Raw genomic sequence first — 14348 nt, 5'->3', positions numbered from 1 at the left:
CCATTGTAGCTGGACAACAGCACCTGCAGGCACTAGGTGCAGCCAAAAGTATCAGCACCATAACCAGGTCGAAAAGGACAAGCAAGCTGTGTGGTAAGTGTGGTTGGTCCCACTTGCTGCAAAGTTGTCCTGCATTTTGTGAACTGTGCAAGGCGTGCAATGCAAAAGGACACTGGGCCGGGCTATGCAGGAACTCTGGCTCCAAAGACGCAGCCAAAAGTCACGGTCAGATGCAAATGAACAGACAACAAGGCAACAGCAGCAAGGAAAGCGCTAGAGACCAGCAGAAACGCAAGCCAATACATGAAATCCACAGCAAAACAGACCTGAGACAAGACTCAGAGAGAAGCAGTTCTCAGACAGAAGACGAGCAGGCGTTTCACATTGTGAATCTGACACATCATGTTGATGAAGTCAAACAATTGGAAGCTTTCGCCACTATTAACATCATACACCCAAGGTCAAGATTGACACCAGAGCTAGTGCAAATATCCTACCAGTCCGAATCATCAAAGATATGTACCGGAGTCGCTAGAAATCAATGATCCAACCGACGACTGCCAAGTTATCTGCATGCACTAGGTCACCCATCACATGCAGTGGCACATTACCAATGCAACGCAAATATGGCAAGTCATCATGGAAATCACAAATGTTCTAGCTAATAGACATGAGCGGTCCAGCAGTGGCAGGACTACCAGCATGTAAGGACTTCAACATCATCACCATCCACAAGAGCATTGCCAAGGGGAAATCTCCAAGGGCCGGAACCTGCTTGCAGATTCTGGCCAGCATCAAACGGCGCAGTCTGGAAACCCGACAACAGCACAACTATGCTGCGCCTTTACCTCTGCTCTCTAGAGAACTGCCAGCACCACAATGAGCCAAAATGGATGTCCTCGACCTTGAGCCTCAAACCTTCCAATGCGGAGGATGATGAGAGGCGAAGGACACACAATGTCCTGAAGAGGCAGAGGGGGAATGAGTTGAAGCATTGTCTGTTGGTTCTTCAAGATGAGGTGCCGGAACTTTCCAAGAATGACAAGACCTCAAAAGTGGTCATCTTAAGAAAAGCAACAGAGTATGTTAGCAGGCTGAAGGCAGAGCACAGAAACTGAGTGCAGAGAGGGAGAAACTTCAGAAAGAACAGAACAGAGGAGATGCAAACTCTCCAAGCAAGAGTTGTCAAACCACCAAAATGATATATGGACTTTTGAGTCTCGATATTTGTAAATTTCAAAATCTAGATACATGTGCAAATAATTTCGATGTTATTCGAGTTTATGCATTTTTACTTTTAGCATATGAGACTTATCTTTGGAAAGAAGTGTGATGTTGTGTAATTGCATTTAAGATCTTAGTATGCTAATGAGCTAAGCACCAGGACATGGTCATGTGACTTACTACATGCCAGTCACTCTGTAACACCAAGAGGCAAATCTGTAAATAGTTTGCTCTTCACCGTACATAATAGTTAACTGTTTAATAAACCTGTTTTGAGATCTTCAGCAACTGAACCCCATGCATCCCATTTATGTTGCATCAGACAACATAAAAAAGCTTCTCATTACAGGTGCCACTTCCTCCACAAAATCTGCATCACAAGTCTCTTGCCAGTCTTCAAATCGTCTGGTCTTTCTGCTTTGCCTTTCAACTAGAAGCATATCCAGGTTAGACTTGTAAAGTTGCAACTCTACTCTTAAGTCCCCCTGCCATCATAGCCCTCCAGCTTGCCTTCTTCCTCTAGTGCTGCCAGTGCACCTTGAAGCAACAGCAACAGATATAATATTTGTATCTCTCAAAAGAATTTCTGCCACTGCCTCCCCCATCCTCATGTTCCTCCAATTCAGGACGCAGGCGTAGTGGTATTGTCACTGGACTAGTAACCCGGAGACCCAGGATATTGCTCTGGAGACATGGATTCAAATCCCACCACAGCAGAACGTGGAATTTGAATTCAATTAATAAATCTGTAATTAAAAAAGCTAGTCTAATTAGAATTAGAATTTTTTTTTTAGAATTAGAATATTACAGCGCAGTACAGGCCCTTTGGCCCTCGATGTTGCGCCGACCTGTGAAACCATCTGACCTACACTATTCCATTTTCATCCATATGTCTATCCAATGACCACTTAAATGCCCTTAAAGTTGGCGAGTCTACTACTGTTGCAGGCAGGGCGTTCCACGCCCCTACTACTCTCTGAGTAAAGAAACTACCTCTAACATCTGTCCTATCTCTATCACCCCTCAACTTAAAGCTATGTCCCCTCGTGTTTGCCATCACCATCCGAGGAAAAAGACTCTCACTATCCACCCTATCTAACCCTCTGATTATCTTATATGTCTCTATTAAGTCACCTCTCCTCCTCCTTCTCTCCAACGAAAACAACCTCAAGTCCCTCAGCCTTTCCTCGTAAGACCTTCCCTCCATACCAGGCAACATCCTAGTAAATCTCCTCTGCGCCCTTTCCAAAGCTTCCACATCCTTCCTATAATGCGGTGACCAGAACTGCACGCAATACTCCAGGTGCGGTCTCACCAGAGTTTTGTACAGCTGCAGCATGACCTTGTGGCTCCGAAACTTGATCCCCCTACTAACAAAAGCTAACACACCATATGCCTTCTTAACAGCCCTATTAACCTGGGTAGCAACCTTCAGGGATTTATGTACCTGGACACCAAGATCTCTCTGTTCATCTACACTACCAAGAATCTTCCCATTAGCCCAGTACTCTGCATTCCTGTTACTCCTTCCAAAGTGAATCACCTCACACTTTTCCGCATTAAACTCCATTTGCCATCTCTCAGCCCAGCTCTGCAGCCTATCTATGTCCCTCTGTACCCTACAACATCCTTCGGCACTATCCACAACTCCACCGACCTTAGCGTCATCTGCAAATTTACTAACCCACCCTTCTACACCCTCTTCCAGGTCATTTATAAAAATGACAAACAGCAGTGGCCCCAAAACAGATCCTTGCGGTACACCACTAGTAACTAAACTCCAGGATGAACATTTGCCATCAATCACCACCCTCTGTCTTCTTTCAGCTAGCCAATTTCTCATCCAAAGCTCTAAATCACCTTCAACCCCATACTTCCGTATTTTCTACAATAGCCTACCATGGGGAACCTTATCAAACGCCTTACTGAAATCCATATACACCACATCCACTGCTTTACCCTCATCCACCTGTTTGGCCATGACCATTGTCGATTGTCGTAAAAAACCATTTGGTTCACGAATGTCCTTTAGGGAAGGAAATCTGCTGTCCTTACCTGATCTGGCCTACATGTGACTCCAGACCCACAGCAATGTGGTTGACTCTTACATGCCCTCAGAAATGGCCTAGCAAGCCACTCAGTTGTATCTAGCCACTACAAAGTCAATAAAAAAGAATGAAACCAGATGGACCATCTGGCATCGACCGAGGCACCAGAAATGACAACGGCAAAGCCAGCCCTGTTGACCCTGCAAAGTCCTCCTTACTAACATCTGGGGGCTTGTGCCAAAGTTGGGAGAGCTGTCCCACAGACTAGTCAAGCAACAGCCTGACAGAATCATAACTGACAGACAATGTCCCAGACACTAACATCACCATCCCCGGGTATGTCCTGTCCCACCGGCAGGACAGACTCAGCAGAGGTGGTGGCACAGTGGTATACAGTTGGGAGGGAGTTGCCTTGGGAGTCCTCAACATTGATTCCGGACCTCATGAAGTCTCATGCCATCATGTCAAACATGAACAAGGAAACCTCCTGCTGATTACCATCTATCGCCCTCCCTCAGTTGATGAGTCAGTACTCCTCCATGTTGAACACCACTTGGAGGAAGCACTGAGGGTGGGAACGGCACAGAATGTACGGGGGGGGTGGGGGGGGGGTGGAAAACTTCAATGTCCATCACTAAGAGTGGCTCGGTAGCACCACGACTGACCAAGCTGGCCGAGTCCTAAAGGACATAGCTGCTAGACTGGGTATGCGGCAGGTGGTGAGGGAAAAACATACTTGACCTCGTCCTCAACAATCTGCCTGCCGCAGATGCATCTGTCCATGACAATCTTGGTAGGAGTGACCACCGCACAGTCCTTTTGGAGACGAAGTCTGTCCTTCACATTAAGGATACCCTCCATCGTGTTGTGTGGCACTGCCACTGTGCTAAATGGGATAGATTTTGAACAGATCTAGCAATGCAAAACTGAGCATCCATGAGGCGGTGTGGGCCATCAGCAGCAGCAGAATTGTACTGAACGACAATCTGTAACCTCATGGCACGGCATATTCCCCACTCTACCATTACTAACACGCCAGGAGCCCAACCCTGGTTCAATGAAGAGTGCAGGAAGGCATGCCAAGAGCAGCACCAGGCATACCTTAAAATGAGGTGTCAACCTGGTGAGACTACAGCACAGGACTATCTGCATGCCAAACTACGTAAACAGCATGCGATAGACAGAGCTAAGCGATCCCATAACCAACAGATCAGATCTAAGCTCTGCAGTCCTGCCACATCCAGCTGTGAATGGTGGTGGACAATTAAACAACTAACTGGAGAAGGTGGCTCCACAAATATCCCCATCCTCAATAATGGGCGAGCCCAGTATATCAGTGCAAAGGATAAGGCTGAAGCATTTGCAACAATCTTAAGCCAGAAGTGCTGAGTTGATGATCCATGTCAGCCTCCCCCTGGAGTCCCCAGCATCACAAATGCCAGACTTCTAGCCAATTCGATTCACTCCACGTGATAGCAAGAAACGACTGAAGGCACTGGATCCTGTAAAGGCTATGGGCCCTGACTATATTCCGGCAATAGTACTGAAGACCTGTGCTCCAGAACATGCCGCACCCCCTAGCCAAGCTGTTCCAGTACAGCTACAACACTGGCATCTACACTGCAATGTGGAAAATTGCCCAGGTATGTCCTGTAGACAAAAAGCAAGACAAGTCCAACCCAGCCAATTACTGCCCCATCAGCCTGCTCTCAATCATCAGTAAAGTGATGGAAGGTGTCATCAATAGTGCCATCAAGCGGCACTTGCTTGGCAATAACCTGCTCAGTGATGCTCAGTTTGGGTTCTGCCAGGGCCACTCAGCACCTGACCTCATTACAGCTTTGGTTCAAACATGGACAAAAGTGCTGAACACAAGAGGTGAGGTGAGAGTGACTGCCCTTGCCATCAAGGCAGCATTTGACTGAGTATGGCATCAAGGAGCCCTAGGAAAACTGAAGTCAATGGGAATCAGGGGGAAAACTCTCCGCTGGTTGGAGTCAGATCTAGCGCAAAGGAAGATGGTTGTGGTTGTTGCAGGTCAATCATCTGAGCTCCAGGACATCACTGCAGGAGTACCTCAGGGTAGTGTCCTAGGCCCAACCATCTTCAGCTGCTTCATCAATGACCTTCCTTCAATCATAAGGTCAGAAGTGGGGAAGTTTGCTGATGATTGCACAATGCACAGCACCATTCGCAACTCCTCAGATACTGAAGCAGTCCGTGTAGAGATGCAGCAAGACTTGGACAATATTCAGGCTTGGGCCGATAAGTGGCAAGTGATATTCATGCCACACAAATGCCAGGCAATGACCATCTCCAACTAGAGAGAATATAACCATCTCCCCTTGACATTCAATGGCATTACCATCACTGAATCCGCCACTATCAACATCCTAGGGGCTACCATTGACCAGAAACTGAACTGGAGTAGCCATATAAATACCATGGCTACAAGAGCAGGTCAGAGGCTAGGAATCCTGCAGCAAGTAACTCACCTCCTGACTCCCCAAAGCCTGTCCACCATCTACAAGGCACAAGTCAGGATTGTAATGCCTGGATGGGTGCAGCTCCAACAACACTCAAGAAGCTCGACACCATCCAGGACAAAGCAGCCCGCTTGATTGGCACCCCATCCACAAACATTCACTCCCTCCACCACCGACGCACAGTGGCAGCAGTGTGTACCATCTACAAGATGCACTGCAGCAACGCACCAAGGCTCCTTCGACAGCACCTTCCAAACCCGCAACCTCTACCAACTAGAAGGAGAAGGGCAGCAAATGCATGGGAACACCACCACCTGCAAGTTCCCCTCCAAGCCACACACCATCCTGACTTGGAAATATATTGCTGTTCCTTCACTGTCGCTGGGTCAAAATCCTGGAACTCCCTTACTAACAGTCCTGTGGGTGTGCCTGCCTCACATGGACTGCAGTGGTTCAAGAAGGCAGCTCACCACCACCTTCTCAAGGACAAATAGGGATGGGCAATAAATGCTGGCCTGGCCAGCGATGCCCACATCCCATGAATGAATAAAAAAAACTCTAACTTAATTCCTGCCTTGCACATATGTTCCACTCCCACCCAAGCATAACTCTGGTATTGCAGACTGAATTTACAGTTCCACATGTGAGGTAATGTGCTGATGGCACGATTGTCAGTGACTGTAGAAAAATAGTAGATGGAAGTTTCGCTGCACTGCATTTCCTGTGGCACAATGGCACTGCCAGTGCTTGGACAAGGCACTTAGAATTTGAAAATAATGATCTTTAATGGAATATTTTATTTTTCTCTGTATCACTCCCGATGCTGTAAATTGATTTCTGAGCTATTTTCCCCAAACAAACTGCAATTATATTCTGAAAGCTTTTCAAGTAAACATCTAAAAAAGACAGTTAATTACAGACAGCTGTGATTTATTTACCTGAAAATCTCTGTATTGGATCTGAAAGTACAAACATTTCATAAAGACAAAGGCTAACTACAGGCAGCTGTCCTTTGTTTATACTTTTTAAATCAAAAATACTTTAATGAATGCAGTTGGGTGGAAAAAGGATAACAAGTGAGAGGAATTTTGGAACCTTATTTTTCAGCAAAAGAAATAGTGGGGAGAAATTGCTGTATTATAAAAATGTCTTTAAGAAGAAAAAAATGAGTAAATATATCAAGGAAAATGGGGTATAACGTTCATAATTTTCACAGAGGCAGAAAAAAACGGGCTTTTGCAAGATCAATCATGCATGAACTTCTGGGTTCTGCTCTTTTTAATTTTCAGTGCAAGCTCCCTGCCTTAAACACAGTTTGTGCTGCAGCTTGTACAATGAGAGGGTCAAATCCTGTTCACTGCTATAGTAATGCCAAGGGTTGCAGCAGCTATTTAAAGGGAACTAGTCACTTGGAGGGAAGTAGCCAATTTTATGGGGTTAGAATAATTGAATTGAAGAATATTATTCGATTGCAAAAATTGTTTTAGGACACAAAGTACCTGGAAAGCACAGAGACTGAAAAATTCAACTCTGTTGCGTCCATATTTTCAGTGCAACGGGTGCCATTTTGGTAGCAAATTGGCATCTGTATGGCATAAATAGACTTCTAGTATTGGCCCGCGCCAAACATCATTTTGGTGAGGGTGTTAGCAAGTAGGCACATTATGACACCAGTCGGCGAGTAACGCTGATTTGGCTCAAGCGGTGCCATTTTCGATATCAATGTTGCAACTAACACCCTCTCTTAAACATTCACAGCTGAACATGCGTTCAGCAGCAGGAAGGACCCTCCACCAGTGCTGTTTAAAGGGCTCATTAACCACTCAGCTTAATTGCTGATTAATTTCTACTGGCTCTGTTGAGTTTGTAGAAGGGCTTCAAATTTTCTACAGCTATTTAAAGTGGATGAAACAGATTGCAAGCTGAATGTAGAGATTCAAGTTTGGTAAGTGGTGTGTTAGGTGAAGTAGGGAGGCGGTGCTCCGTTTTTCTACTTTTTAATTTGGTTCCTGCTTTGATGCAGTGGAAGGAGCTGTTTGATGAGTACCTGGTAAGCTATTCTACTTATAATAAATAGTCTGTAAAGTTAAGGTATGGCACGGCAGCTCTGCTGAGTGGAATGTACAGCCTGTGGCATGTGGGAAGTTATGGATGCACCATGCGTCCTAGACAAACACATCTGCAGGAAGTGTCACCGGCTGCAGAAGCTGAAGCTCCGGGTTTCGGAACTAGAGAGGTGGCTGGAGTCACTGTTGTGCATCCGCAAGGCAGAAGACTATGTGGATAGCATGTTTAGGGAGGTGGTCACACCACAGGTTAAGAGGGAATGGGTGACTACCAGGTAGTCTAAGAGAACCAGGCAGGTAGTGCAGGAGTCCCCTGATATGATCTCACTCACTAATCGGTTTTCCATTTTGGATACTGGTGAGTGTGATGGTTCCTAAGAGCAGTCAGAGCCAAGTTTGTGGCACCACAGGTGGCTCAACTGCACAGGAGGGGAGGAAAAGGAGTAGAAGAGCAGTAATGATAGAAGATTCGTTAGTTAGGGGAACAGACAGACTTTTCTGCGGAAGTAAACTTGACTCCAGGGTGGTGTGTTGCCTCCCTGGTGCCAGGGTCAAGGATGTCACAGAGCTGCTGCAGGACATTCTTCTGGGGGAGGGTGAACAGCCAGAGGCTGTGGTCCACTTTGGTACCAATGACATAGATAAGAAGGGGGATGAGGTCCTGAAAACAGATTTTAGGGAGCTAGGAAGGAAATTAAGAAGCAGGACCTCAAAAGCAGTAATCTCAGGACAATTCCCAGTCCCACATGCAAGTGAGTATAAGAATAGGAGAATTGAACGATTGAACACATGCCCAGAGAACTGGTGTAGGAGGGAGGACATCAGATTTCTGAGACATTGGGACTGGTTCTGGGCAGATGAGACCTGTACAAGGTGGACGGGTTGCATCTTAGCAGGACTGGGATGACTATCCATGCAGGAAGATTTACTAGTGCTGTTGGGGAGGGTTTAAACTAAATTGTCAGGGGGGTGGGAACCTGAGAAGGAGCTCAGATTGGAGGGAAGCAAAACTGGTTACTTGTCTGGGGTGTGGGTAGCAGGAGCAAGTATTAGAGAGGAATACCAAGGTGCACAGAATACTGGGGGAGATAGATAGCACAACAGTAGGGAATAGTACATTATTAGGTGGGACCAGAGTAAGGGAGAAAGTAATAAAGTCTGAATTAGGGTTATGGTGCATGTATGTGAATGCACTGAGTGTCGTTAATAAGATTGGTGAGGTACAGCCACAGATTGCCATATGGAAATATGATGTTGTGGTTATAACAGAGACCTGGCCCAAAGAAGGGCAGAACTGGGTGTTAAATATTCCTGGATACAAGCTGTTCAGGAAAGATAAGAAAGGGAGAAAAGGGGGAGGGGTGACTGTATTGATTAAGGAGAGCATTGCCGGTCTGGAGTAAAAGGATGTCCCAAAGGGGTCGAGGACAGAATCAGTTTGGCTAGAGCTAAGGAACAAAAAAAGTGCAGTTACATTGCTCGGTGTTGTCTAAATGCCACCAGCTAGTGGGAAGGATATGGAAGAACAAATTTGCAAGGAAATTACAGAGAGGTGCAAAAATTATAGGATAGTTATAATGGGAGACTTTAATTATCCAAGCATAGACTGGGATGATAGTAGTGTAAAGGCAAGTGAGGGGCAAGAGTTGCTAGAGTGTGTTCAGGAAAATGTTCTACAACAATATATTGCTAGTCCGACGAGAAAGGAGGCACTGCTAGACCCGGTTCTTGGGAATGAGGTAGGCCAAGTGGATCAAGTATCAGTAGATGAGCATTTAGGGGATAGTGATCATTGTATCATAAGGTTTCGACTGACTATTGAAAAGGACAAAGAGCAATCCAGGGTAAGAATAATTAACTGGGGGAAGGCCAACTTCAATGGGGTAAGAATGGAGCTGGGGTGAATAAATTGGAGTCAAAAGCTGGCAGGAAAACCGGAAGACGAACAATGGGCTACCTTCAAAGAAGAGATAGTTCGGGCACAGTCAAAGTATGTTCCTTCAAAGGGGAAAAGTAAGGCAAACAAATCCCTGGATGACAAAAGAGGTAGTGATTAAGATAAAGAAGAAAAAGTGTGCTTATGACAGATGTCAGGTAGAAAATACTATTGAGAACCAGACTGACTATAGAAAGTCCAGAGGGGAAGTGAAAAAGCAAATAAAAGAAGCGAAGAGAGAGCATGAAAAGAGACTGGCAACTAACATTGAAGGAAATCCCAAAGTTTTCTGTAGGCATATAAATAGTAAAAGGGTGGTAAAAGGAGGAGTGGGGCCAATTGGGGACCAGAAAGGGGATTTACACATGGAGGCAAAGGGCATAGCTGAGGTATTAAATGAATACTTTGCATCTATCTTTACCAAGGAAGAAGATGCAACCCAGGCAATGCTGAAACAGGAGGTACGTCAGACACTAGAGGGGTTTAAAATTGATCAAGAAGAAGTATTAGATATGCTGTCTGTACTTAAAGTGGATAAAGCACCAGGACTGGATGAGATGCATCCAAGGATACTGAGGGAAGTGAGGGTGGAAATCGCAGAGGTACTGGCCATAATTCTTCAGCCTTCCTTAGACTCAAGGGTGGTGCCAGAGGACTGGAGAATTGCAAACATTACAGCCTTGTTCAAAAAAGGGTGTAAGGATAAGCCCAGCAACTACAGGCCAGTCAGTTTAACTTCGGTGGTGGGAAAACTGCTAGAAAAAAATAATTCGGGACAAAATAAATAGTCACATGGACAAATGCGAGTTCATTAAGGAAAGCCAGCATGGATTTCTTAAGGGAAAATCATGTTTAACTAACTTTCTGAAGTTTTCTGAGGAAGTAGCAGAGAGGGTTGATGAGGGAAATGCTGTTGATATGGTGTACATGGACTTTCAAAAGGCGTTTGATACAGTGCCACACTACAGACTTGTGAGCGAACTTGTAGCTCATGGAATAAAAGGGATGGTAGCAACATGGATATGAAATTGGCTGAGTGACAGGAAACAAAGAGTATGGTTAATGGATGTTTTTCTGGCTGGAGGAAGGTTTGTAGTAGAGTTCCCCAGGCAACAGTGTTGGGGCCTTTGCTTTTCCTGATATATATTAATGACTTAGACCTTGGCGCACAGGGCACAATCTCAAAGTTTGCAGATGATATGAAACTTGGAAGCATTGTGAACTGTGAGGAGGATAGTGTAGAACTTCAAAAGGGCATAGTCAAGTTGGTGGAATGGGCAGACAGGTGGCAGATGAAGTTCAATGCAGAGAAATGTGAAGTGATTCATTTTGGGAGGAAGAACATGGAGAGGAATTATAGAATAACAGTACAATTCTAAAGGGGTGCAGGATCAGAGGGACCTCAGTGTATATGTGCATAAGTCACTGAAGGTGGCAGGACAGATTGAGAGTGGTTAATAAAGCATACAGTATCCTGGGCTTTATTAATAGGGGCATAGTGTACAAGAGCAAGGAAGTTATGTTGAACTTGTATAAGACACTAGTTCGGCCTCAGCTGGAATATTGCATCCAAATCTGGGCTCCAAACTTGAGGAAAGATGTGAGGACATTGGAGAGAGTACAGAAAGGATTCACAAGAATGGTTCCAGGGATGGGGAATTTCAGTTATGAAGATAGATTGGAGAAGTTGGGACTGTTTTCCTTGGAGAAGAGAAGGCTGAGAGGTGATTTGATGGAGGTATTCAAAATCATGAAGTGTCTGGACAGAATAGATAGAGAGAAACTGTTCTCACTCGTGAAAGGATCGAGAACGAGAGGGCACAGATTTAAAGTATTTGGTAAGAGAAGCAAAAATATGAGGAAAAGCTTTTTCACGCAGCGAGTGGTTAAGGTCTGGAATGCGCTGCCTGAGAACATGGTGGAGGCAGGTTCAATTGAAGCATTCAGAAGGGAATTAGACAGTTATATGAAAAGGAAGAATGTGCACGGTTACGGGGAGAAGGCGGGAAATGGAACTGAGGGAGTTGCTCTTTCAGAGAGCCGGTGCTGACAAATGGCTTCCTTCTGTGCTGCAACGATTCTGTGATTCTGTGAAGTCACCAGAGAATGGTGTTGCATTTGGCAAAGGCATGGTTCTGTTTCTGGAGTCTGTCTCCAGAGGTGATCTCTCCTGTTCCCGATCTCTTTCTGCACTTTCTGCTATAATTTATGCTTAGCACTGATGCTTAGAGGCAATCACTACGTGATTCTTACCACTACAGAACTGTGGTTATGACAATGGATGAGCAAACTAGAGATTGTGACTTCATATTTTACCATGACAAGTTGTGAATCTGAATTCTATCAACTTGGTAATTTATATGCCTCCCAAGTAGGGACTTGAAGGCTGCTGGTTTGTTGAAAAAACTTGGTGTCTTTCAGTAAAAAGAATCTGGTCTTGCTTAGCTGTTACTATGGCCGGGATGTTATCCTGGCGACAGGGGACCCAGCAGCAGGCAGAAGGCAGGGGCAGACCCCACCTCGGCCCTCCACAGCCCCCTGTTGCAATTTCATGGTGGGCAGCCAATTAACTGGCTGCCGTCGGGGACACCGTCTCTTTAAGGGACGAACAGTCACCTCCAAAGCTACTGGCCAATCGGAGGGCTGGCAGCTCTGCAGTACTGGCAGCGCCATCAAGAGCGGTGGCCACTGCCAGTATTGCAGGAGGCCTTCAGTGCCGAAGGTGGAAGAGACCCCGGGTCTCAGATAATTGCGGTCAGGGTCGCTGGGGGCAATCAGGCAGGCCTGGCAACAGGGTGTTGGTGAGGGTGGGCGTGTCTTGGTGGTGGGGGGAGGGCAGCCATTGCTGCTGGGAGGCGGTCCTCTGGAGGCCCTTGATTTCCCCCAAAGGAGGGACCTCCCATCCCATTCGGAGGCTGCCAAGTCTCACCTGGCAGTGCCTCCATGCGGCAGTAGGCCCCTCCGACATCAATAAAATTGAAGCAGAGGTGGGAAGAGGTCCTTTGGTGGCCATTAATTGACCACTTAAGGTCCTCAATTGGCTTGGGGGTGGGAAGGCCAAGGACAGCCATCCCTGCCCCAGACAAAATGGCAGGGGGCCAAGTCGGGCATGCCGCCCAGTGACACCCCTTGCCATTTTGTGTGCCCTACCCCCGACCCCCATCTCTGTTCCCATCTCTGTATTTATAGCTGACTCTTAATGCTACTTGGTTGTAAAAGGACTGACTACAAAACAGAACAGTAAGAGAAATATTGTCAATAACCTAAACATTGGATCAGGACGGGCATTAAACATCCTCTTTACTAACATATAGGGACAGGTCTACTTAAGCAACAACCTGAGTAATCTATCAGTCAACATCCAGACCTCTCCAACACTATCCCTGGGTATTTCCAGTCACACCAGCAGAACTAAGGTACAGTGGTATACAGTCAGGTGGTAGTGACCCTGGAGCACCTAACATTGGCTCTGGTTTCAGCTCAAAAAGACATCTTATTTCTCCTTCTAAGATGATAAATGAGTCTTCGTCCATGGTGCAGAATCAAGTGTGTACATGCTACCCAGTCAAAGGAAAATATGGACTCTGGTCGACCACAGCAGCAGGTGGGTTCTCAAACTTTGCATATTGCTTCTGCTCTTGGTATGTCCAGCATACCAAGGGAAAGAACAAATGGGGGAAATAAATTGCATTTGCTAGTTTGCACTGAATGGAGAAAAACAACACATCAGAGAACATTTCACAGCAAGAACCTATCAACAGAGGTAATCTATTTCAGACATGTTCAAAGTAAGCCAGTGCATCAAATGTCTTCTATTTAAATCACCACAAATAACACTCCAAATCCAATTTATGAGGAATTTCGGATGGTTTTTGGATGTAGCTTAATGCATCTATAGAATTATTGAGTTGTAACATTATTTTTATTAAAGCCAGAACCACTTATAAAATGTTATGTGGAAACAATGGATTTTGCAGTCAGTTACGAAGGAATGATGCTCAGTACACACTTTGCTGACAGATTCCCACAAAGGTTTTGTGGACTTTTTTGTAGACACTTGCTCTAATCTGGCATCTGATCAAGCGTGGTGCCCTCTACAGGGCATCTGTAGGCAGGGCAAAAAACAGTGAGGCTCTTCAACCAACCAGAATGAAGAATCCTCAGTAGGGCACATAGGGGTGGAAATTCGTCTCGGGAGGTGCTGCAAAATGGGCGGTATCAGATTGTTCCGTCCTTTCTAACCCGAGCCTGATATTTAATTTAATTGACTGCAATCAAACTGAATCTCAGGCACTGCAAATAATGATCTCAAACTGCCCATTTTGCGCCACCACCCGAGATGAATTTCTACCCTGCAGAGTCTAAACCAACAAAGAAACAGGAAGTATTTAGATTCAAATCATGCACACAAAGTGAAATGAAGATTGAGAAAGGCTATGGCAGTAAGAGAGAAGGATAAAAGACAGACAGAAAAAGTAAAAAGAAAATAATTTGTGTTAGATCTCCAACACTAAATTAGATCTGAAGAACTGAGGCTCCAGACATCTAAAATTAAATTTTCAGAGGTTGCTTAGCAGTAATTATCACT

The 14348-nt window shown here is 45.5% G+C and overlaps 1 protein-coding gene across 1 annotated transcript in view; it reads right to left on the bottom strand.

Annotated features, from left to right (window-relative positions):
* LOC137375617 (collagen alpha-1(XXIII) chain-like) overlaps positions 1-14348 on the bottom strand; it is a 339099-nt gene that overhangs the window by 106754 nt on the left and 217997 nt on the right. The window lies entirely within an intron of this gene.

Source organism: Heterodontus francisci, chromosome 12 (assembly GCF_036365525.1).
Source record: "Heterodontus francisci isolate sHetFra1 chromosome 12, sHetFra1.hap1, whole genome shotgun sequence".
In the NCBI taxonomy this organism is placed as follows: Eukaryota; Metazoa; Chordata; class Chondrichthyes; order Heterodontiformes; family Heterodontidae; genus Heterodontus; species Heterodontus francisci.
This window is presented reverse-complemented; position numbering and strand designations above follow the sequence as displayed.